Here is a 22442-nt window from a genome sequence, read left to right as displayed (position 1 = left end):
GACATATTTATTCAAACAAAAACTGGTTGACCCCCCAGATGCTGAAGCCTTGCCAAGGATGGGGGGCTTAGGGTTCAGCAGCTGGGCCCTGATGCCTGGTGGGAACTACTTTCTCGCTGGGCCTTGGTGCCCAGCTGTTGATCCAACTAAATAAGTCAGCTCTTTTCCTTTTCTAAAACTTTTCATCCTTCTGCTCCTCCCCCTATAAGGTACAGATTTATGTTGATGACTTTTGGATTGATTTTGGACATGATTTGGACTTATTCATTGGATTTGGTGGAGGGTGAGGATGGTTGGCATGCCACCTCACCCGTAGAACTCGAGTACCTAACGTGGTCGAGCGAGGGGAAAGTTTAGATGTCAAACCCTTCTCTTAGTGCTGGGTCTGATCTCGACGGACATCATGACGCCTTAAGCACTGAGGGTGGGGTGTATATCTGGGTGGTACCCCTAGGGCAGCCCTGTATGGGATAACACTGTCCTCTAAATGTGGCTCCATGGTGGGTGGGGGACTACCTGGACGAATCATCAATTCTACGTCTTATGGACACACTAAAACCTTCTGTTGACGACTTGGGCAAGGATAAGGACAAGGAAAATTTTGGTAATTCTTCCATTGTGACTTTGGAGCCTTTTTCTAATGAGCTCCTTGTTACAAACATTTGTATGTAAAACCAGTCCTTTAGACTGGAATTATGAAACCTTATTCAATGAATTTTGTAAATTTGGGAACGTAAAAGAATTACGGAATAGACTTGGAAAAAATTACGGTTGTTTTGAATTTTGGATATTTTTCAACAATGAATCGGAAGCTCACAGAGCCTACAGAGAGTTTAGGTCAGACTCTATGAGTGTTGGACTTGTAGAGGCAGAAGAGGTCCCTAGGTATCTTGAGATATATAGACCACCAACTGAAACTAAAGATTCGAATAAAATAAGTAAAACCCCCAGATTACCAGACCCAGCTAAGTGGTTGATTATTTCAACACATGGTGAGAGAGGCAACCTCTTCAAGGTGAAAAGGTTGGTAAGCCAGAAGATCGGCAATGTTGGGAGCCCAGAAGTAACTCGCTTTGGGCGTAATAGTTTTTTAGTTCATGCCAAGACCAATGTTCAATCAGTAATGCTCCTAAACTTTTAAAGCTTGATCCCTAAGGTATGATAAAAGAGGTAAAACCACACTATACTTTTAGTTACGCCAAAGGTGTATCTTCAATGAAGATTTACATGAAATGGACGAAGAGGAAATTTTGGAGATGTGTCCAGACGTGGTTTGGAAGGTTTTCAAGGTGCCCCGCTCGTCTATGATTATTTTAACATTTGTAAGTCCTTTTTGCCATCTGAAATTGTTCTTGACAATGAAATTATGAAAGTTCGTCCTTATAGACCGAGAGTGCTCCAGTGTTTTAAATGTTTTGGCTTTGGACACTCCTCAAATGTTTGCACCAGAAATAAACTTTGTGAATCGTGTGGCAAGCCTGAGCACGAGGAATGTTCTGAACCGGTAATTTGTGTGAACTGTAAGGGTGAACATCGAGCCCGAGATAAGAAATGCAGTGAATTTAAAAAAGAACAGGAGGCATTACTTAAATCTATTGCTGAACACATCAGTGTGGGACAGGCCAAGAAGCTATTGGGAAGGAAAACTTATTCAGATGCCTTGAAGGCACAACAGCTGGATATTGCTACTTCTGGTGCCCATTCAGGTGGTGCTCCCCCCCGGTTGGGGTCCCCTAATGGGTTTCCCATGCCCTCTCTGGTGGGGCTCCCCGTGCCCCCCCTGGTGGGGTTTCCCAAGCCCCCTCTGGTGGGGCTCCCCACGGCCCTCCTAGTGGGGCTTCTCATGGCCCCTCTGGCGGGGCTCCTCATGTTGTAGAGACTCTGGTCAAGCCAGGGGACCCTGTTGGTTCAAGGGTTCAAGCCAGATCTCAAACTGTTGACGACTTCTCTCTGACAGGGACATTGCCTGACATTGAGTCCCTCACCTGATCCTGTCATTACAGTGCACCGTGGAGATGACGGTGAGGAGATAGAGGCCGTCTTTTATTCGTCAGAAGAGGCCCTTTCTCTCTCGCCTCATTCTCGGTCAGTCGGCCATCATAGGGGAAAAATAAAAACAAAACTGAAAGGGCAAGTGGAAGGCCCATCATCTAAAAGATCTATATCACCCAGATCTAGATCAAGTAGTTCTGGTAAAACTGATAAGATCTCTCTCACCAGGACTCAGATTCCTAAATTGGTAGAAAATTTTAAGATCCCATCTTCTAAATAATGGCTCTCATGCAATGGAACATCCGTGGCTTTATAACCAATAGAGAGCAAGTTCGGGTTCTGTTTAAGGAACATAATCTATCTGCGATGTGCTACAAGAGACAAAGTTGGGAGCGCACACTCCCAACGTTGGTTTTAATTATTCATTTCATACGGTCTCCACCCCTGATAGGTGTACGTGCTCAGGGAGGCACAGGCATCATAGTCCGTAAGTCTGTTAATCACAGAGTTGTTCAATTGAACACTGTGTTGCAGGCATGTGCAGTTCAAATTTCAACTATAAAATGGATCACAATTTGTTCTCTCTACCTTGATCCATCATTGGAAAATAGATTGCAGGATGCGCAGGGTAATCCTCGTCAGCTAGAATTAACCGATCTACAGACGTTAATAGACCAGCTTCCTAAACCTTTCATTCTGATGGGGGATTTTAATGCCAAGCACACCCTCTGGGGAGAGCCAAACTGCGACCGGTGGGGTTTAATAATAGAAGAACTGCTTGACTTAAATGACATCACTTTAATGAATGATGGTTCCCCTTACAAGACATGATGTTTTTCATAATTCTGATTCAGCCATTGACCTCACTATCTGCTCTTCGTCTTTGAGGTTAGATTTCAGTGGGTAGTAGACCAGAATGATCATGGCAGTGGATCATTGGCCCATTCACTTAAAGTTTATGAAAAATATTCCATCTCCATGTTTACCAAAATGGAAGGTAGGGGAGGCTGACTGGGGATTATTCAAAAATCTACTGAAGTTGATAAAGAGATAACTGATTTTTCAGAGCCCAACATCTGCTTATGAGTATTTAATCAATATATTGCTGTGTGGTGCCATGCTGTCTATTCCTCGAACTTCTGGTAAACCTCGTCGTCCTCTAGTACCTTGGTGGAGCGATTCATGTGCCTTGAGCCGAAGATAACAAGAACTTGCTACAAGAGATATCGTAGATATCCTTGCTTGGTCAATAAAATTATCTATAAAAGAGCTCTTGCTAAGCAAAAGAAAACATTTAAGCAGGCAAAGAGGGAATCGTTTATCAGATATATAAGTGAGTTAAAATATGATTCCCCTATGTCATTAGTCTGGAACAGAATCCGAAAGCTGCAAGGGAAATTTTCTCCACCTCCCTTGCCCTTGCCTGTATTGAAAATTGATGGCTTACTCATATCTGATTCTGGAGAAGTTGCAGAAACCTTTGGTAGGCATTTCTCCAATATATCTAGTGCCCTACATTACTCTACTGCATTCAGGAATATTAGGGACGGTACCACGGTTGTTCCTGCTGTTAGTTCAAATTCAGAGTCATATAATCTTCCTTTCACCATGAAAGAATTAGATCAAGCAATCTCGTTATCTTCCCCAACATCTCCTGGGGAAGATGATATACTGTACTCAATGATTTTTAATTTGCCTAGAAGTACAAAACAATTTCTTTTAGACATTTTAAACAGTTTTTATCTTTCAGGAACTTCACCAGAGTCTTGGAAGATATCGATTATTGTACCTGTTTTAAAACCTTTTAAAGATTCCTTCCTTCCTAAGAACTATAGGCCAATTGCTCTAACCAGTTGTGTTAGCAAGATTTATGAGAGGATGGTCAATGCTCGACTTGTGTGGTATTTGGATTCAAAGAATCTTTTATCTAATCGGCAGTTTGGCTTTAGGAAAAATAGAAGTACTTCTGACCCTTGATGGTTCCTTACTCGGGAGATACAGAATGCTTTTGCTGTGCAAAACCAGACTGTTGCAGTGTTTTTTGACTTAGAAAAAGCCTACGACACTACCTGGCGAGGGGGTATCCTTATGCAACTTGTAGAGTGGGGTGTTGTGGGTAATTTGTTCTATTGTCTGAAAGATTTTTTATCAGAACGTTACCTGAAAGTAAGAGTGGGGTCTTACATTTCCTCTGCTTACCCTCAAGAAGAAGGGTTACCTCAGGGAAGCGTCCTTAGTCCAAACACTCTTTAATGTAGCTGTCAACGGCCTATTTAGAACAAGTTCCTGTCGGGGTGCATGGTCTGGCCTTTGCTGTGATTATGCAATAATCTGTAGCAAGTCTACAGCTGTCGAAGCTTGTCAAAAGATCCAGACTGCTATTAATGCTTCAACATTATGGGCCAGTGCTAAAGGTTTCAAATTTTCACCAGAAAAAACCAAAGCTATACGATTTTGCCGATTAAGAAGAGTGGAAGAGATTCCTACGCTGTTTTTAAATGATTCGATTTTACCTTATGAAGATAGCATTAAGTATCTAGGTATTACATTTGATAAGAAATTAACTTTTGCTCAACATGTTAATGAAGTTGTATGTAACGTGAAGCTTCGTCTTAATATTCTAAAAGTTGTTTCTAATTTTAATTGGGGGGCAGATCGAATCACCCTTTTGAGGATGTACCACCATTTTATGCCTAAGCAAAATTGATTATGGTTGTCAAATTTATGGTTGTGCATGCAAGACAACACTGCAGAAATTAGATGTTGTCCATAATTTGGCTTTACGTATTTGTACGGGATCCTATAGAACTTCTCCAGTAGAGAGCCTATATGTTGAGTCAGGTTTTTCCCACCCCCACTATTTATCCGTAGGGAGGAATTAGGCTTGAGAGTCATATCAAGAGTACTTACATCAAAGGCTGAACCCTAATTATGAAGTATGTTAGAGAACCAACTGATAGAGCCCCAAATAGACCTAGACTACCAAAGCCGCTTGAAGTTCGACTAGCAAGCTCTGCCAGGGAGGTGGGATTACTACCCCTGCAGTAGCTGAAATTTCGCCCTCAAAATTTCCTCCTTGGAATAGGCCACTCTTAGAAATCTGCCCAATTAGGGACAGCAGGAGTATCAGCTCTGGTGATCAGTTGAGGGCAAGTTTTTTGGACCATGCTTTTGAACATGGTGATTCTCAACATATATATACTGATGGTTCGAAGGGTTCTGATGGTGTTGGTTGCTCTGTAGTGACTAGTGATAATATTATTAAAAAGAAGCTTCCATCTAATTCCTCTGTTTTTACAGCTGAACTGCTGGCAGTTTTGACTGCTCTTAAGTATATTTTTTATTAGTTTCTTATACTAATCAAGGTTTTTACTATTTTTACCGACTCTTTGAGTGTTTTATCTTCTCTTAAAAGCCTAGTCTCTTGCAACCCTTTAGTGCAAGAAGTACAAGATTGGTTTTATCTTTTAATTAATAGAAGAGGTTTTTCTGTTAGGTTTTGTTGGGCTCCGTCCCATGTTGGAATTGTTGGGAATGAGCGAGCCGACGCTGCTGCTGAAGGCTGCAACTAGGCTTAGGCACATTTCCAACATGGGCGTCCCTGTTTCCGATTTTAAAAACTACCATTCGATTTATTGTAGAGACCAGTGGCAGGCCCACTGGTCTACTTTAGATAATAATCTTAAATTAAAGTCGATTAGGCCTTCTGTTTTCATCCTTGGCCTCATAGCCGGATGGATAGAAGGTCTGAGATAGTTTTAGCTAGATTACGTATTGGCCACACTAAATATACTCATGGGTATCTAATGATGAGTGGAGCGGATAGGCAGGTTCCTCGCTGTTCCACCTGTCATGTGGATTTGACTGTGGTGCATATTTTGGTGGAGTGCCCTCATTTTGAAACCAAACGTAGAGCTTGTTTGCTGGCAAATAAGACACTTGCCGATATTTTAGGTGAAGGTGCTCAGGCAGAGCAAATTATGACATTTTTTAAAAAATATTGGTCTTTTTTACGAATTGTAATTATCTTTTAATTGTTTTAGGTTTCTTGTTTGGTTTTTATGAATGAATGATTTGTATGTTAGATCGGTTGTGTGTATGTTTCTTTGTGTGATAGCGAATTTTTTTATTCTTAAGATATATATGCGCTGAATGGCCCCTCGGCTCCGGCGCTTGGCTATGTGCCAAAAACTTTATAATCTAATCTAATCTAATCTAAAACTGTTGACTAGGGTTCTAAATATTGAAATTGATACAACTATTTAATGTAAATTTGGGGGCCATGGCCCCCTGGCCCTCCCCCTGGCTACACCACTGGGGACCACTGAGAGTTCACCTAGAAAGAAGTTCTTCTACGAAAATTTGTTGACAGCAATTTTCCAACAAAAATTTGTACTAACAAAAATCCTTTGATGACAATTCATTGATTCATGTTCCTGGAAGTGTAAGTGTTTCATTCCCTGTGTGATCTGTAGTGGCTGCTTCATCCTCTGAATCGAGTTGCGAGTGTGTTGCAACCTTGCACATTCATGCACGTTTGCAAATTCTTCTACTTCCCCAACACCGGGGCCTATTCGTCGCCGTAAGGATCTCAAGGCGCCTGTCAAGAAATCGAAGGTTGTGAGCACGGAAATAGGGCAGCAGAAGTGTTTTTCTGCCCCTCCCCTTGTTGCTTCCTGGGGTTCGACTCCAAGGGATTCTCATTCTATTTCGAGTGTTCAAGATGCGTCTCCTTTGCACTTATGTGCATCTGCCCCACACGTGCATGTACGGGGCCACGTACGCGAGTCATATATTGGGAGTGTGCATAGTGATGTTCCTAGTGTTGTGTTTGTTTTGTCGCAGGATTTGGCGCTTGGATCCAGCCCAGACAGGTTGGTTGGCATTTCAGGCTGTTTGGCTGCTGGCTCTTCTGTTGGTTGACATGAAGAAGGTGCATTGGATAAGCCTGCTCATTCTTCTCATCATTGGTCTCCGTTGCCGGAGCAGGAGGAGGGAGACATGTAGGACTAAGGCTCGATCATCTTTCGCTCCTTCTCGCTTGGAAGCCTTGCTGGGAGCTACGCAAGATCCCAAGTCATCGTTTCAATTTCCCTTATTGGGGCATGTCCAGTCAGTCTTGCATAAGGTAAAGGCCTCTGTTTCAGATCGTGATGGGTCTCTTCGCTCAAGGGGTTCTTACAAGTTGCTTCCCCCGCCACTCATGAGGCATAGGAAGTACTATGCTACAAACTCTGCCTACTTGATGTCACATCATCTTATCCCGGACGTCATTCGTCAGAAGCCAGGGTTGACTTTGGAACAGGTGGGGTTGGTGGCTCTGTCCATCTCCACAGGATGCCTCAGCTATGGAGTCTATGGTAGCCTCCATGTTGCAGACAGTTTCTTGGTTGGCCTTCTGGTTGGCAGTCATTGCCAAGATAGCATCTGACAGGTCCCCAGAGGGGTTAGTGAGTGCTTCTTTTCTTGCCAGTTTGTTGCAGTCTGGGGGCAAGGCATTCTCGTATTTCGCACACTTCAGCGTCAATTTATGTGCTAATCTTCTCGTGATCAGAAAAGACTCGGCTTTGTCCAGGATAGAAAGATTGGTTGACCCTGAGTCCTTGTTGGCATTGAGGAATGGAGACCTTTGGGATTCAGTTTCTGTTCCTTCAGACTGAGCTGGAGGATACGATGGACCGACGCTGGGCTGACATGAAGGACAGGTTAGTGCACCAGTCTGTGTCAAAGTCAAAGTCTCGTCATTGGAGATGTCCGGCTCCTCCTTCTCCCCCTGCCCAGCAGCAGACATGAAGATTGTCGCCTGGTAGGCCATCAAGGAGTTCAGTTTCGGCAGGGCCGTCCTGTTTGTCCCAGTCTAGGTCAGAGGATTAACGTCCCTTTCGCTCCCACTCTTTTAAGTTGAGAAGGGGCCCCAGGGGCAGAGGTAAAGGAGGTCATTGGTAGGTTAGGCACCTCTCCCTCTCCTGTGCCATGGGTGGTGGGGTGCTTGGTGGGCCAGTGGGCCAAGTGGCAGAGTTATGGGGCAGAGAAGTGGGTAGTAGATGTCCTTTGGGTTGGGTATCTACTGCAATTTAGACTTCTCTCCCCCCGCTCTTGGACAAGCCTCTGCTCAGGAGGGTGTATCTTCCAGATTTTCCTAAGTTCTTGGCTCTCCGAGAGGAAGTGCAGAAGATGCTGGACAAGGATGTGACAGAGGAAATGGTACGTCCATCTCCGGGGTTTTGCAGTCACATCTTGGTGCCCAAGGCATCAGGAGGTTGGAGACTTGTGATCAACTTATCCACCTTGAATCATTTCATCAGGGAAACGAGGTTCAAGATGGAGACCCCGCGATCAGTGTTGGCAGCTGTAAGGGAAAGCGACTTCATGCTGTAGATAGATTTGAAGGACGCATATTTCCAGATCCCTATTCATCCGTTGTCCAGAAAGTTCCTTCGCCTCTCTCTCAGAGACAATGTCTTTGAATTCAAAGTCCTGTGCTTCGGGCTGACCACAGCCCGTCTGATGTTCACAAGGTTCTTCTCTTGTCTCAAGTTGGGCCCATGATCAGGGGATCCATTCGTTGAGATACCTCGACAATTGGTTGGTCTTGGCAGGTTCCAGAGAGAAGCTGCTGCAGGACAGAGATCGTCTGCTTTGGTTTTGTCTGAAACTGGGCATCGTGGTGAACCAAGAGAAGTCAAACCTCGTACCCAGTCAAAGGATCCTCTATCTGGGCAGTTTCAAGAGTTTTCCCGTCAGAACGGGTTGGAGAAGTTGTGAATGGTGGTGAGCGACTTGCTGTCGCAACCACATCAGTCAGCTCATCAGTGGAAGGTTCTTCTGGGAGTTTTGTCTTCTCTGGAGAAGCTGGTCCCTCATAGGCAACTTCATCTTCGGTCCCTGCAATGGACACTGAGGGAATTCTGGTCTCTGGTGGGGGACTCGCCCCCTAATAAGGGTTCCTCTCTCTCTAGAAGCAAGAGAAGACCTTCGTTGGTGGTTGGACGACTGGAATCTCTTGAAGGGTGTTCCTCTGCGTTCTCTTCCTCCAGACTTCCTTTTGTTTTCAGACACCTCCCTCGCAGGTTTGGGTGCTCATATAGGCGGCCTCATTACCTCGGGCATTTGGAGTTTGGAGGACAAACAGCAGCATATGAATGTCTTAGTGTTAAAGGCAGCCTTTCTGGGTCTGAAGGAATTTCGGGTGAAAGTAGAGGGTCAGTCTGTTGTTCTCATGTCGGACAACACCATGGTGGTTGCTAATGTGAACAAGCAGGGGGGCCTGGTTTCTTGTCAACTTCACACCTTGGCCGTCGAGGTTCACCAGTGGGCAGTCAGCAATTCAGTAGAGCTCTCAGCCAGCTATATCCCAGGCAAACGGAATGTGGTCGCAGACAACCTCAGCCGCCGGGATCAGGTCCTAGGCACAGAATGTTCCCTTCAAGTAGTGGCAGACAAGCTCTTCCAGGTTTGGGGGGGAGACCACTGCTGGACCTTTTTGTGACCCAGTTCAACAGGAAACTGGAGTCTGGCCTTAGCGGAGGACGCATTCCAACATCCCTGGGACAACCTGGAGGTTTATGCCTTCCCTCCGTTTTGTTTGATCCGTCAAGTGTTGAACAGGCTGATGAGTTTGCAAAGTCTCAGGATGACTTTGGTAGCCCCTCTGTGGCTGCAGGCGGAATGGTTTCTGGATCTGCTGTCATTGTTGTCGGAGGTACCAAGAGAATTTCCCCCCTGGTGGCATCTTCTGTGTCAGCCACACGTAGAAAGGTTCCACCAGTCAGTAGAATCCCTGTCTCTTCATGGTTGGAGGCTATCAAGTATCTCCTCCAAGCAAGAGGCTTTTCTGAGAGGACAGCAGGGCATATGTCCAGCTGTCTCAGAAGGTTGACCTCTGCAATTTACCAAGGCAAATGGGTGATTTACTGTGATTGGTGTTATAAATGGGGTTTTTCTCCACTCAGAACCTCTATTCAGCATGTAGCAGACTTTTTGACCTTCCTCAGAGATGAGAAAGGTTCGTCTGTTTCTGCCATTATAGGCTACAGGGCGGCCCTGAGTTTAGTGTTACGTCTTAGAGGTCTCAACATCTCATCCTGGGAACTTTCCTTGCTAGTTAAAGGGTTTGAGCAGTTGTATTCTCTTAGAGAGCTCAAGCCCCCAATGTAGGATGTTTCCTTGGTCTTAAGAAATTTCACTAAAGCTCCATATGAGCCTTTGCATCGTTTGTCAGATAGGGACTTTACACTCAAAACGGTTTTCCTCCTGGCCTTGGCGTCTTTGAAGAGAGTCGGGGAGCTGCACTGTCTGAGCTATGATGTGAAGCACATGAGGGGTTGGGGGTCAGTGTCCTTTAAGTTTGTCCAGGAATTCGTGGCTAAGACCTAGAATCCCTCGGTGCATGATGATAGGTTCGCCTCCTTTTCCATTCCATCACTGGATGACTTTGTGGGCCGTGATTCCCAAGAGCTTTTGTTATGTCCTGTCAGGGCTTTGCATTGCTACCTTAAAAAGATACAGCATCTTAGGCCAGGCTGTCGTAGACTTTTTGTTGGCACGGGGCGTGCAAAGAAAGAGGTGTCCAAGAATACTATCTCTTTTGGATACAAGAAGCCATCAGACAGGCATACTTGATTCTTGATGATTACGCCACCACGTCTGTGCAGGCTAGAGCACATGATGTTAGGGGTATTGGTCCCTCTGTGGCTTTCAAGAAGAATTTGGCTGTTCATTGAGTGCTGAGTGGTGGTACTTGGTTATGCCAGTCCATGTTCACCTCCTTCTACCTAAAGGATGTCGCCCACAGATCTATGGACATGTTATCCCTGGGTCCTGTGTTGGCTGCCCAACAGATTGTGTAACTCATCACTGCCCTTAACAGGGCACATTTGTATCTCACCTAAGATGATTGTGTGGATAAGAGAATGAGTGAGTTGGCTGGTGTCTTTCTTTCTCTTGTACCTTTCCTTCTTCCTTCGGGTGGGTTGAGGAATAGACACGTCATTCGCTGGACTGGTCTGATACAGGTGAGTAAGGTAGTCATACCGATAGTTTGGTTGCTTGGTATGCAAATAACCAACCCTCTATTCGGTAGCATATACTCTGCTCCTTAGCAAGGAGGAGTAGGGAGTGGTAAGGAACCCTGTCGCATTGGTTTGTTATTGGACAGTCAAAGTTTCTCTTTAGTTCCCTATACATACAATGATTCGTCCCATATATCATTGTACACCGCTCAGCGACTGAGTCATTGGATATCAATGTATCTAGCTTCTCAATGGGCTTCAGTCCCTCTCCAGAAGTTTTTTTTTTTTCTGGAGCTGGACTGGTGGGTAGGCTCCCAGCCAGTTTAGGATGTCTTGTACCTCCCTCCAAGTATGAGTCTATCCTATTGTTAAGACCGAAGGTTTGTTTGCGTATGAACAAATGACAAATTTTCTAAGACAATTTGTATTTTTCATAGCTACAAACCTGATGTCTTAACGTTGTACTGCCCGCCTCTAGCCACCCCTCTGTCTTCCTAAAGACATCCTGAGTTGGGAAAGACTGAACGCTGTAGTGAGGGTGCATGGTCCATGACCACTTTTCACCCGTCATACGCACATGTTGCCAGATCTCACAAGATTCCTTGCTTTTCATCTGCGATTTAACCAGATCCAGCTAGGTGCTAGAAAATTATCCTATTGTTAAGACCTCAGGTTTGTACCCATGAAAAATACATTCTGTCTTAGGAAATTTGTCATTTTCTCATTGTTCTATTCATGCAGTCAGTGTTTGAAAGTTTACCAATTGCTGCTTGGCTGCATTTTCCAAGGACATTAGACAATATGACATGAGGCAATTCAGTTATATTTTTAGACTTCACGAATTTTCTCAAACTTTTGAAGCTTCAACACTTGCTGCATCGGCAGTGATTATGCTCCCTTGATTGACTTGTTGTGTGATGTTTCTGCATGTACTAACTCAAGTTTGATACTTATTTTTATAGAATTTCTCATTTCCAAAGCACTGTCTCGTCAATCTGTTTTTCTCTATAGAACAAATGGCCGGAAACATGACATTTTTAAAAGTAAAATGTATTTTTCCCTAACCATACAAACCTGGAGTCCTTTATTAAGGATAGATTGCAGCTCAGCTGAAACTACCGGCTGATACATTCTTTTATATCGAGGTAGTTAACTATCGGGCTGGTATTTACCTGCCCCACCGGGTTGCTGAGTAGTCACTTTGATGACAGCCAGGTCTTTGATGATGATCCTTGAATCAAGGGGGTGGGTGATTGGCGAGACCATTTAAGTAAAGGACTCCAGGTTTGTATGGTTAGGGAAAAATACATTTTACTTTTAAAGATGTCATTTGTTCCTACACCGTATACAGACCTTCCATCCATTACTTACCCGGGATGCCAGGAGCCTGGCTTTTAGCTCGGGGTCGTAGATCCTTCACCTTGTGAGCCATGGTAAATGCGACCTGATGGCTGACGGCCTGGGTATCAAAGGCATGAGTGTAGAACTCTCTCTGGCAACCACAACCAGGCTATATAATCATAACAGGTTACAGCACACTCCCCCTCGGAAATGAGTGTGGAGACTGACTTCTGTGTGTCTACAGAAAAACCACTAGTCGGACATGGAATGCTTACCAGTATCGAAATCAGTGCTGGAGAATGGGTTTTGATGCTGTGGCCCCTAATAAGGAGGAAAGGTGAAAAGAAAATAGGCCAGTCATACTCTCACATTCACCCCCAGCCTGACATGGAACCTCGATCCTTGATTCGATACTTCTGACCTCTGAGGGCATGGAGGCAACTAAACCACTTGCTGAGCAGCTACCACAGGACCAAGGTCAGTTGTGTCGAGGTAGCTGTGGGTACAGTCTTTAAGGTAGAACCTGGTGAAGGTGGAAGGGCAAGACCATGTGCCGGCTTCCATCACCTGGGTTACAGAGAGGTCTTCTTGAAGGCAAGAGTTGTGCTCATTCCACGCACATTGTGAGCCTTCACTCGACTGGTACCAGCAAGTGGGGAAGAGGGAGGGAAGAGGGTACGGCAAATCACCTCTCGAATCCAATGTGAAATGGTATTCCTCGTAACCCTCTTCTTTGAGGGGCCAGTACTCACAAAGAGATGTTGTAAGCTGGGTCGAGTAGAACTGGTCCATTGGAGATAGTGCCTCAATGCTCTCAGAGGACAGAGAAGTAGCTCATCTGGGTCTTCGGTTACTGTGCTCAGGCTCACAACCTGGAACGAAGAGAACTGAGAATCAACCTGGGCCGGATTCTGGGTTTTCGCAACAAACTCAGGGACGAAGCTGAAGCAGGCATTGGTTCAGCCCTCAGTATGAGCGACAGAATAGGCTAGCCATGAAGCTCACTGACTCGCTTCGAGGAAGCAAGGGCGAGAAGAAAAACCGTTTTCAGGGTGAGATCCCTATCAGATGCCAGGGACAACTGTTCATAAGGAGCCCTCTTCAAAGACTTGAGGACAGCAATGATGTCCCAGGGAGGAGGCTTCGCCAATACTGGAGTGCAACCCTGTTCAAAGCTTCGTATGAAAATAGAGAGTTCCTCCGAGGAAGAGAGATCGATTCCCTTCAGTCTGAGGACTTGGTTCAAGGCCGAGTGACAGCCTTTTACCTTCGAGACCGAAAGGAGCTTCTCTCTCCAGAGGTAAAGTAAGAAGTCAGCAATCAAGGGGATAGAGGCTCCGAGAGAACAGCCCCTCCGACGACACCAACCACAGAAGATGGCCCACTTGGTCTGATAGACAGACGTTGAGGACTTCCTGAGGTATCCTGACATTGCTGTCGCAGCCTCTCACGAAAAGCCTTTCGCTGTGAGGAGCTGCCGGATAACCTCCACACGTGAAGATGTAAGAAGCTCACCTCGTTGTGGAAGATCCTCACCTGTAGGAGGTCCGGGTACCATTCTATGTGGGGCCATTTTGGCGCTATTAGCGTCATGGACAGGAAAGGTGTGGATCATACGCAATTCAACACCTGCCTGATCAGGCAAAATGGCGGAAAAGCATAGACATCGAGGCCGTCCCAGGGGTGCTGGAACACGTCCTCAAACGCCGCCGCCAGATCCAGGACTGGAGAGCAGTAAATGAGCAGCTTCCGATTAGAGAGGTAGCGAACACGTCTATCGTTGGGGAATCCCCACAAAGTCAAGACTTTGTTCGCTATCCAAGGAGCCAAAGACCATTCGGAGCCAACGATCTGTGTTTTGCTCAGATTGTCCGCCACGATGTTCTGTTTGCCTGGAATGAACCGAGTTGTCAAGTCTACCGAGTTGAGAGCTGCCCATTCATGAATCTGCACTGCTGGTTGGCCTAGCTGCAGAGACAGTACCGCCTTGACGGTTCACGTATGCCACTACGGTGGTGTTGTCGCTCATCAGCGCCACCAAGTGACCTGTCAGAAGAGAGCTGAAGTGCTGGAGTGCCAGTAAGGAAGCCCAAAGTTCCAGCACGTTGATATGATCTCGACGTTCCTGGTTGGAGCATAGGCCCGAAGCCAGGTGTTGCAGTAGGTGCGTGCCCCCGCCTTCCTTGGATGCATCCATGCACAGGAACAGATTGGGTGGATGAGACTGTCAACAGGTTTGTGTCATCCAACCACCACTCGAGATCGGAGTGCGTGTTCTCCTCTGGGAGTAGATCATGAGGAGAATCCTTACTTTGCGACCAACGAATCTTCAGACTCCACTGAAAAGATCGAAGGTGCATCTGACCGTTTGGAACGAGGCGTTCCAGCGAGGCCAGATGTCCTATCAACTGTTGCCACTGATGTGCTGGCACCTGGGACTGTCGAAGGAAGGGCAGAGCGACACGTCGGAAGCATTCAAGTTTTTCCGGTGTCGGAAAGGCTTTCCCTGCAACGGTTTCCGAGGATCATACTGAGATACACCAGTCGTTGTGAGGGCTCCCAAGAGGACTTCTTGCGGTTCATCATGATCACCAGATCGTGACAAAATGCCAGAACCCTGTCTCGGTGGAGACAAAGAAGTTCCACCGAGGGTGCCAGTATTAGCCAATCGTCCAGGTAACTCAATAGACGAATGCCCTGGCAATGAGCCCATGTCGACACTAGAGTGAACACCCGAGTGGGAGTCCAAAACATAGGACCTTGAATTGGAACACACTGTCTGCTACAACAAGACGAAGAAACTTCCTGGACAATGGATGGATTGGGATCTGGAAGTATGCATCTTTTAGGTTGATCGTCACCATGTAGTCCAGAGGGCAAATGGCCTGTCTGACCGTGCTAGGGGTTTCCATCCTAAACTGGGTTTGTTGAACAAACTCATTCAGGGCTGTCAGGTTGATGACCAGTCTCCAGCCTCCAGATGCCTTCTTTACAAGAAAGAGTCGACTGAAGAAGCCTAGAGATTCGTCGAGGACCTTCTCGAGAGCGTCCTTCCCCAGCATGTCCTGGACTTCCGCCTGAAGAGCAAGATCCTTCGTCTATCCCTGATGTCTTCGGGGGTCGAATCAGAGGAGGGGGAGAGTTGATGAACGGGACGCGATACCCGTGGCGGAGGACGGTCAGCATCCAATCCTCCACCTCGTGGTACTGCCACCTTGTCCATCTGGCTTCCAGTCATCCCCCCACAGGTGGCAGAGTGGGGGGAGTGCACTTCTAACTGGTCGCGGCGGACTGTCTTCCTTTTACCGCGTTTGCCCCCGCCCTCTGCCACCTCTGGTTGAAAAGGGCTGATGACCTCTTGGCTGCCAAGTGGTGGAGGGAGTGGGACAAGGATCAGCCTTGGCAGGAGGGTGAAAAGACCTCCTAGATGGAGAGCCAGGATGATGTCAACCACAAGCAAGCAGCAGGAGGTTGGGGCCAACGGAAGGATGCTGCATGGTGCAACAAAGAATCGTGGCTTGCTCTCCTGAAGTTTCCGAACACCTCGTTTACATCTGAAGATGGAAAGAGAGTGGATCCCTGAAGCGAGGCATTCCTCAGGTCGGTCACATCCTGAGGGTCCCAATCAAGCCTGGATGAGACGGTGTCCCTGCACTTCAGTACTAGGTTGGCCCAAAGGTTGGCAAGCTGGTGGACTAAGAACTCCATAGCATTACCTCCTGACAAAACAAGGTCATGGAGCTGACGGGCCATGTCCGCGTGCTTCTCAGGCTGCTATGGAGTCTCAAGAGGTGGCAAGAAAGCCCACCGTACCACCCAAGTCCAACCATGAAGCTGCTTGCAACACCGCCATTGCAGTTTGTTCGAGCTGTGACATCTCTTGGGAAGAGATGTTGAAGTGTCTGGAGCGAAACTCCAGGTGCCAACAATGTGATAGTCGAGCTTATGGGCAAGGGTGAAGGCTCAGCCTCTTGGGCCACCTAGTACTTCCTCTGCTTCTGGAAAGCAGAGGGGAGTAGCTTAGAGGACCGAGATGCCCGCAGTTAGTCCTTCCTCACTGAAACCTGCCTATTTACCTTGGTCAGAGCCTCCCTTGTCAGGGATGACAAGGGCAGCTCAAACCAGGACCGAGCACCCTGAGGGGCATGACAAAGAAGGTCGACTGCCGACGTATGGCCTTTCGGAAAAGTAGTTGGAGCTTCTCCTAGGCCGTTCACCTTCCGGATGAGAGTGATGATCTTGCGGAAGGTGGTTTCAGCTGCCGCATCTTCTGGAACAGCTGCAACAGCTGTTTCTAGAAGATAGCCAGCTGATCGTCGGTTGCATCGGGAAGATCATCCTCCCTCTGCATTGACATTCCCAGGCGTGAATGAGAGGGGTCCAGTATTGAAGAAGAAGGCCGAGTCTCCGGTTGCTCATAAGGGGCAGCAGAAGGTCTGGAGCCGAGGCCCCCAGAGCCACAGAAGCCCTAGGAGGCTCAGGATCACAAGGGCGATTCTTCACTGCCTTCCAAAGGTCCGTATGCCCCCCGTTGGACAGCCCCTTGCGAGAAAGGGGAAGGTGGAGTTAGAGGATGCCTATCTGCATCTGGCGAAGCTGGAGGAGAGAGAGGAGATGGAGCCCTCTCTGCAAGCACTGTAGGAGCCCTGTCAGGAGGAACTCAGCTGGGTTCGAATTCGATGGGCGAGATGTGATAATTTTCTACAAGGGTACAAGCCTGAGGAGATCGGGAACCTCGAGAGGTTGGAGGCCTGGACTCGTAAGAAGGAGTCAAGGGATGCATTTGCCTCCAAAGCGCCTCTCGCCTGGCTTTGAGCACTCGTGGCAGCTTGGGATGGTAAACCCCCTTAACTGCTCTCCCAACTTCCCAAGAGGAATAGGAAGGGGGGCTGGAAGGTCATTTAAAGGAGAAGGGGCCCGCTTGCGGCCTCTTTCTCGAGGAAGAGTCAGGGAGCGATGACCTTTGATTAACGGCAAAAGCCTATGTGGCTTCCTTCAGGAAGGCTGGGTTGCAGTTTTACAAGGATCCTGAGGTGGAGATGGGACCTCCGGAGGAGGAGCAGACGATGGAAGTTCCGAGGACATGTACTCCAACTCAGACGTCTCCACTTTTCGTGCCGAAAAAGACAGAGGAAGAAGGTTCTACAGTTGTGTGCATATCCGCAGGAGCGTGTGTTGGTACAGGCATGCACTCAGGTTCTGAACACACGTAAGCGCGTGTAGGCAAATGGCATGCATATTGGCGCACGTTAGAAATGCATGTGTTAGAACGCGCTGGAAAGCGTTGACGCACTACAGGTGAAAAAGCGCATCTTGTAGCGTATGTAGAAGATAAAGAAGAGTACTCTGAAGAAGGAGCTCTGGAGGACATGATACTGGAGTGTTTAGAAAAGCGCTCTAGTGACGCTCGTTGGCGCAATGAGCATTGGCGCATATCTGTGAGCTCTTATGCTGTTGCTGAGGCAGAGGTGAAGCAGCACGTTGGGTAATGTGCCTTACAGGTGAGTGCTGTCTAGAGGAAGCATGTGTAATCACGTGTGCTGTCGGAGCGCACTGTACAGGAGTTACAAGGCGCTCAGATGAATGGCGGGCATCAGGAAGGTGTTCCCGATGTATAGCTGCACGCGCAGGTGTAGAAAGGGGGTGCGTTGGCGTGTTGACCCCGAGAGGGAGAGACAGTGTCTCTGCGACCTCTCTCCAATGAAGGCTCTTGTGCACATGCTGAAGCATTGTGTACTGCAGGGGAGTGTGCCATTAGCGAAGCCTCTTGTGTGCGTGCCGTAGCATCGCGCATTGAGGAGGAGTGTAAATCCAACGAAGGCTCTTTTGTGCATGCCTTAGCATCACACAAATACAAGGAGCTTACAAGTGAAGGTCTGGTAGGTCCCGAAGGAGAGCGTGCGTCAGCGCGTCTGAGAGGAGTCTCTACTACTACTCTGAGAGTCACTGCTGGTTCTCGAAGAAGGCGTGTCAGGAGGAGTCCTCGGACCTCGTCCAGGGACAAGGCGAAGCTGCAGGGCCCCCATATCCCCAAAGGCGGCAGACAGGAGGACTGACCTGGTTAGTGTCGAAAGGAGCCTCCGCAGGGAAGGGCTCTGGGGGCTGTACCACAGAGGGAAGGGCATCTTCCTTGACAGCACGGGAGGATGAGGCTGACTCCTCCAAAAAGACTAAGGAGGGAGACACAGCCCCAGAGTAGAGTGCTGACAAAAGTCTCCTTCAACGGCAGGCCAGGAAGTCCCAATGAAGGCCACAAAACATGAAGGGCATCGTCAACATGCATTGAAAAACCAGGCTCATCCTTAGAAGGGCCAGGGCCTTCCCGTTTCACCCTTTCAAAGGCTGGCCAGGAGTTAAATCGTCGCTCTTATGCGCCTCACTCCCAGAGAAGTGAGACGCCGAAGGTCATGAAACACAAGTCCCCGACGAAGAAGCAGAAGGTCTGGGTCATTTGGTCTTTGAGGAAGAACTCAAAGGCGAAGAATCTCTTTTCTTCTTCTTACTTCGCCACCGGTGATGCTCAACCCACTGGGCAGGCGACCAGGTATGGCACTCCTCACATGGGAATTCTGATGTACAGGAATTCCTTCTGCAAGAAGGACAAAGAGAGAGAGGGAATCTGTGTGTCCTGCGCATGAAAGTCCCACACCTATGGCCAGGGACACCAGGGCAGGAACTCATAATCATTTCGCCAGACATAATCGCATTTATCTAGAAAGAGAAAAAGAATGTTATGAATAATTCCAACAAGACAGCGAGAGCGAAAGAGAGAGGTCTTTCCTCACTGCCGGCTATAATCAAAGTGACTACTCAGTGAGCCGGTGGTGCTTCCCACCACTGGGCAGGTAACTACCAGCTCGGTAGTTAATTACCTCGGTATAAAAGAATGTATTAGCTGGTAGTTTCAGCTGAGCAGCAATCTATCCATATAAAGGATGGAAGGTTTGTATACATTGTAGGAACAAACAATTTTTCAACCTTTCTCTGTTTCAATAAACTGAAGATCCATCTCTAAGGGCTAGTGAAACTAAAATAATTAGACTATCTGTAAAAAGAAAGATTCGAAATCAAGTTTTAGAGAATTTGCTAATTTAGTTACTGAATTGTTGAATCGGCGAATTGTTTAATCAGTTAATTGCAATCGAGGAACTGCCATTGATAAATTGTCAGCGAATTGCGATCGATAAATTTCCTGCACACCGACGTTCTACATACTGAAGAGCAAGATGCACCAAGGGATCCAGCAGAATGGTAGTGCATGAGAAATCACAAATCATTTTTATCCTTATGGCGTTGCTTCACTGACTTTGTCAACTGCATAACCAGTAGCATTTGTTTTAAATAGAAGACCAGTCTGCATTTTATCAGATAAACCATGCCCTTGAGTGCTAGGTGAACCACTTTGTCTACAAACCTTTGATGCAGAGGAAGCAACCACCAAAATAGTAGTGCTCTATTGTGAGGAAGCAATAACCCCCAGTGGAGCCCTTCATTTAATGTTGAAGGGCAGTTCAGAGTGCATAGTGACAAAAGATAGGCCTTGAATAAGGTGATTTGGAATGATGAGCATATGTGAAAGGGGTAGACAAATCAATGGGTAGACTCTCCAGAAGCTTATGTAAGCTTAGTTCTATTTTATTTTTTTACCTGAACATTCTGAAGGGTATCAAAAGGCCTCAAGGAATGGGATTAGTAGGACTTAGAGAGGTAAATGAAGCTAAAAAAAAGGGGGGCGGGTTAAGTATTTCTGAAGTAGGGGATAACTAAACCTTACATAGTAAATAACCTTTAGTTGCCATTCGGAGAGAGAGAGAGAGAGAGAGAGAGAGAGAGAGAGAGAGAGAGAGAGAGAGAGAGAGAGAGAACTTTTATTGAGGGCTGGCTAGCAAAAGCAAGCTTATTTTTCAGTTGAAATTTAGCTTGGCAAAGCTTGATTTAATATTTCCACCAAAGTAAAAACAGCTTACTACCTGCTATCAAGCCTGAATGGGCAGTGGTCAAATGGATATACTACTATCTTGCTGATCTGACAACTGTGGACTCCCGATGGTGGACCAGAACAGTTCATGTCTACTATCTGACTATGTCTGCTGACATTAGACTGTTTCGTCATTATTGTTTTTCAATTTTTTTTTTACCTCTTCATACACCTTGTTTATTATTTTGTTATTTCTCTCCTCCCAAGAAAGGAGAACTAAGGTTGCGGAGGATGGAGGACAAAGGTTCAAAACCAGAAGGAGGACTACCTTTCCGTAAAGGAGGATGTCTGGCCACCCTATGCCATTGGAACTGCAGAACCAGTCCTTACATACTTTACAAAGTACATCTTGGCTACAAACGTGACCCATAGAGGCAGTAGGTAATGATAAATTAAGAAAGTTAGTTATGAAAGAACTAGATACTATTTAATTAATGTATGACTGATCAGTTTATGATCACTAACTAGACCTCAAGTCACAAAATAACTTGAACTAAAGTAGTTAAAAAAACATATGCTTATAACCATAAGTTTGATATGTAATAACAGTACAAGCCAAGAACATGGGCTGTACATAATTTGTAGTGATTTACTCCAAATAATCAGAATCATCAACACTGTATAATTATGCAAGAAAATCACTTAATCTGCAGTAGTGGATGTTTTCTTAACATGTCTGCAATAATGGATAATTTGCTTAACATAATAGTAGTGCACTAAGCTTAGCAAAAGGCAGTGAACTTTTCTAATTATTATAGGTAGTCCCTGGTTATCAGCGGGGGTTCCATTCCCGGGGGTGTGCCGATAAGTGAAAACTGCCATTAACCAAAACTCAGTGATTTATGGCTCCAATAACCGGTTATCGGCGCCATAACCACCCTTATGGTGTGCCATAAGAACCCTTATGGCGCGCCATAAGAACTCTTATGGCGCTGCCCGGAACTCATCCCGTTATGGTGCCATAAATTGCCGATTTCTAGCCCCATAAACCGGATCGCTGATGATAGAGTCCGCCGACAACCGGGGACTGCCTGTACATATAGTCCTTGAGTTACGATGTTTTGAGTTGCAATATTTCAGTTACAATGGCAATACCAGTTATGATATTTTTGAAGTTACGATGGCAATATCAATACAACACATAAATTAAAACTTATGCAATGGACTTAGCCAGCAGCGTGTGGTACAATGAATTGCCCCGAGAGGCTATGAGGTGCGAATCTCTCACCCTAACCAATCCCTCACTTGTGCTCATTTACAGAGTAAAGTTATGTCAGTGGTAGTGTGTGATGTTTGTCTGTTTTAAATTTGTGTAAGATGCTGATGGTGTTATGAAGAAGCAGCATAACATCACTTTAGAGTAGAGAATAAAAATTATCAACCAGTATGCCATGGGAAAGGGAGTCACAGCCATCACACGTGACGAGCATCTGTCGCAGCCAACGGTATCCACCATCATTAAGTACAAAAAACGGAAATGGACACCATAAAGTGAACCCCCGGTATTGGCAGATTTCTCTCTGGAACCGATACCCCATTACTAGCGGAAAATGTGCCTATTCGCAATATTTTTATATGAGAAGTATCCACAAATTCATGGGTTTTTTTATCAATTTCATCATAAAATGTACTTTTTGTGATAAAATTATAAAAAAACAGTATAAATAATTTTTGTGGGCTTATCTTAACCCTTAAACGCCGAAGCGGTAAAATAAAAATTGTCTCCCGTGTGCCGGAGGTGTTTCGGAGTGAGCGCGGAAGCGGAAAAAATTTTTTTTTTCAAAAAATCACAGCGAGCTAGTTTTCAAGATTAAGAGTTCATTTTTGGCTCCTTTTTTTGTCATTGGCTGAAGTTTAGTATGCAACCATCAGAAATGAAGAAAATTATCATTATCATATATAAATAATGTGATATATGATAGCGCAAAAACGAAATTTCATATATAATTGTATTCAAATCGCGCTGTGCACAAAACGGTTAAAGGTAACAAGTTACTTTTTTTTCGTTGTAATGTACACTAAATTGCGATCATTTTGGTATATAACACATTGTAAAACGATAAAAGCAACACAGAGAAAATATTATCACAAAATAATGCATGAATTCGTAACGCGCAGAC

At 46.0% G+C, this 22442-nt stretch overlaps 1 long non-coding RNA gene across 1 annotated transcript in view; it reads left to right on the top strand.

Annotated features, from left to right (window-relative positions):
• Positions 1 to 20968, top strand: part of LOC135205648 (uncharacterized) — a 301866-nt gene extending 280898 nt beyond the window's left edge. Inside the window, exon 3 of the long non-coding RNA XR_010312572.1 lies at positions 20530 to 20968. This is a non-coding gene — a long non-coding RNA (uncharacterized LOC135205648). The remainder of the gene's footprint in view (positions 1 to 20529) is intronic.
• The last annotated feature ends 1474 nt before the right edge of the window (positions 20969 to 22442 follow it).

The sequence above is a fragment of the Macrobrachium nipponense genome, chromosome 24 (genome assembly GCF_015104395.2).
Source record: "Macrobrachium nipponense isolate FS-2020 chromosome 24, ASM1510439v2, whole genome shotgun sequence".
Lineage (NCBI taxonomy): Eukaryota > Metazoa > Arthropoda > Malacostraca > Decapoda > Palaemonidae > Macrobrachium > Macrobrachium nipponense.
The sequence above is the reverse complement of the archived record's forward strand: the minus strand, read 5'-3'. Positions and strand labels throughout refer to the sequence as shown.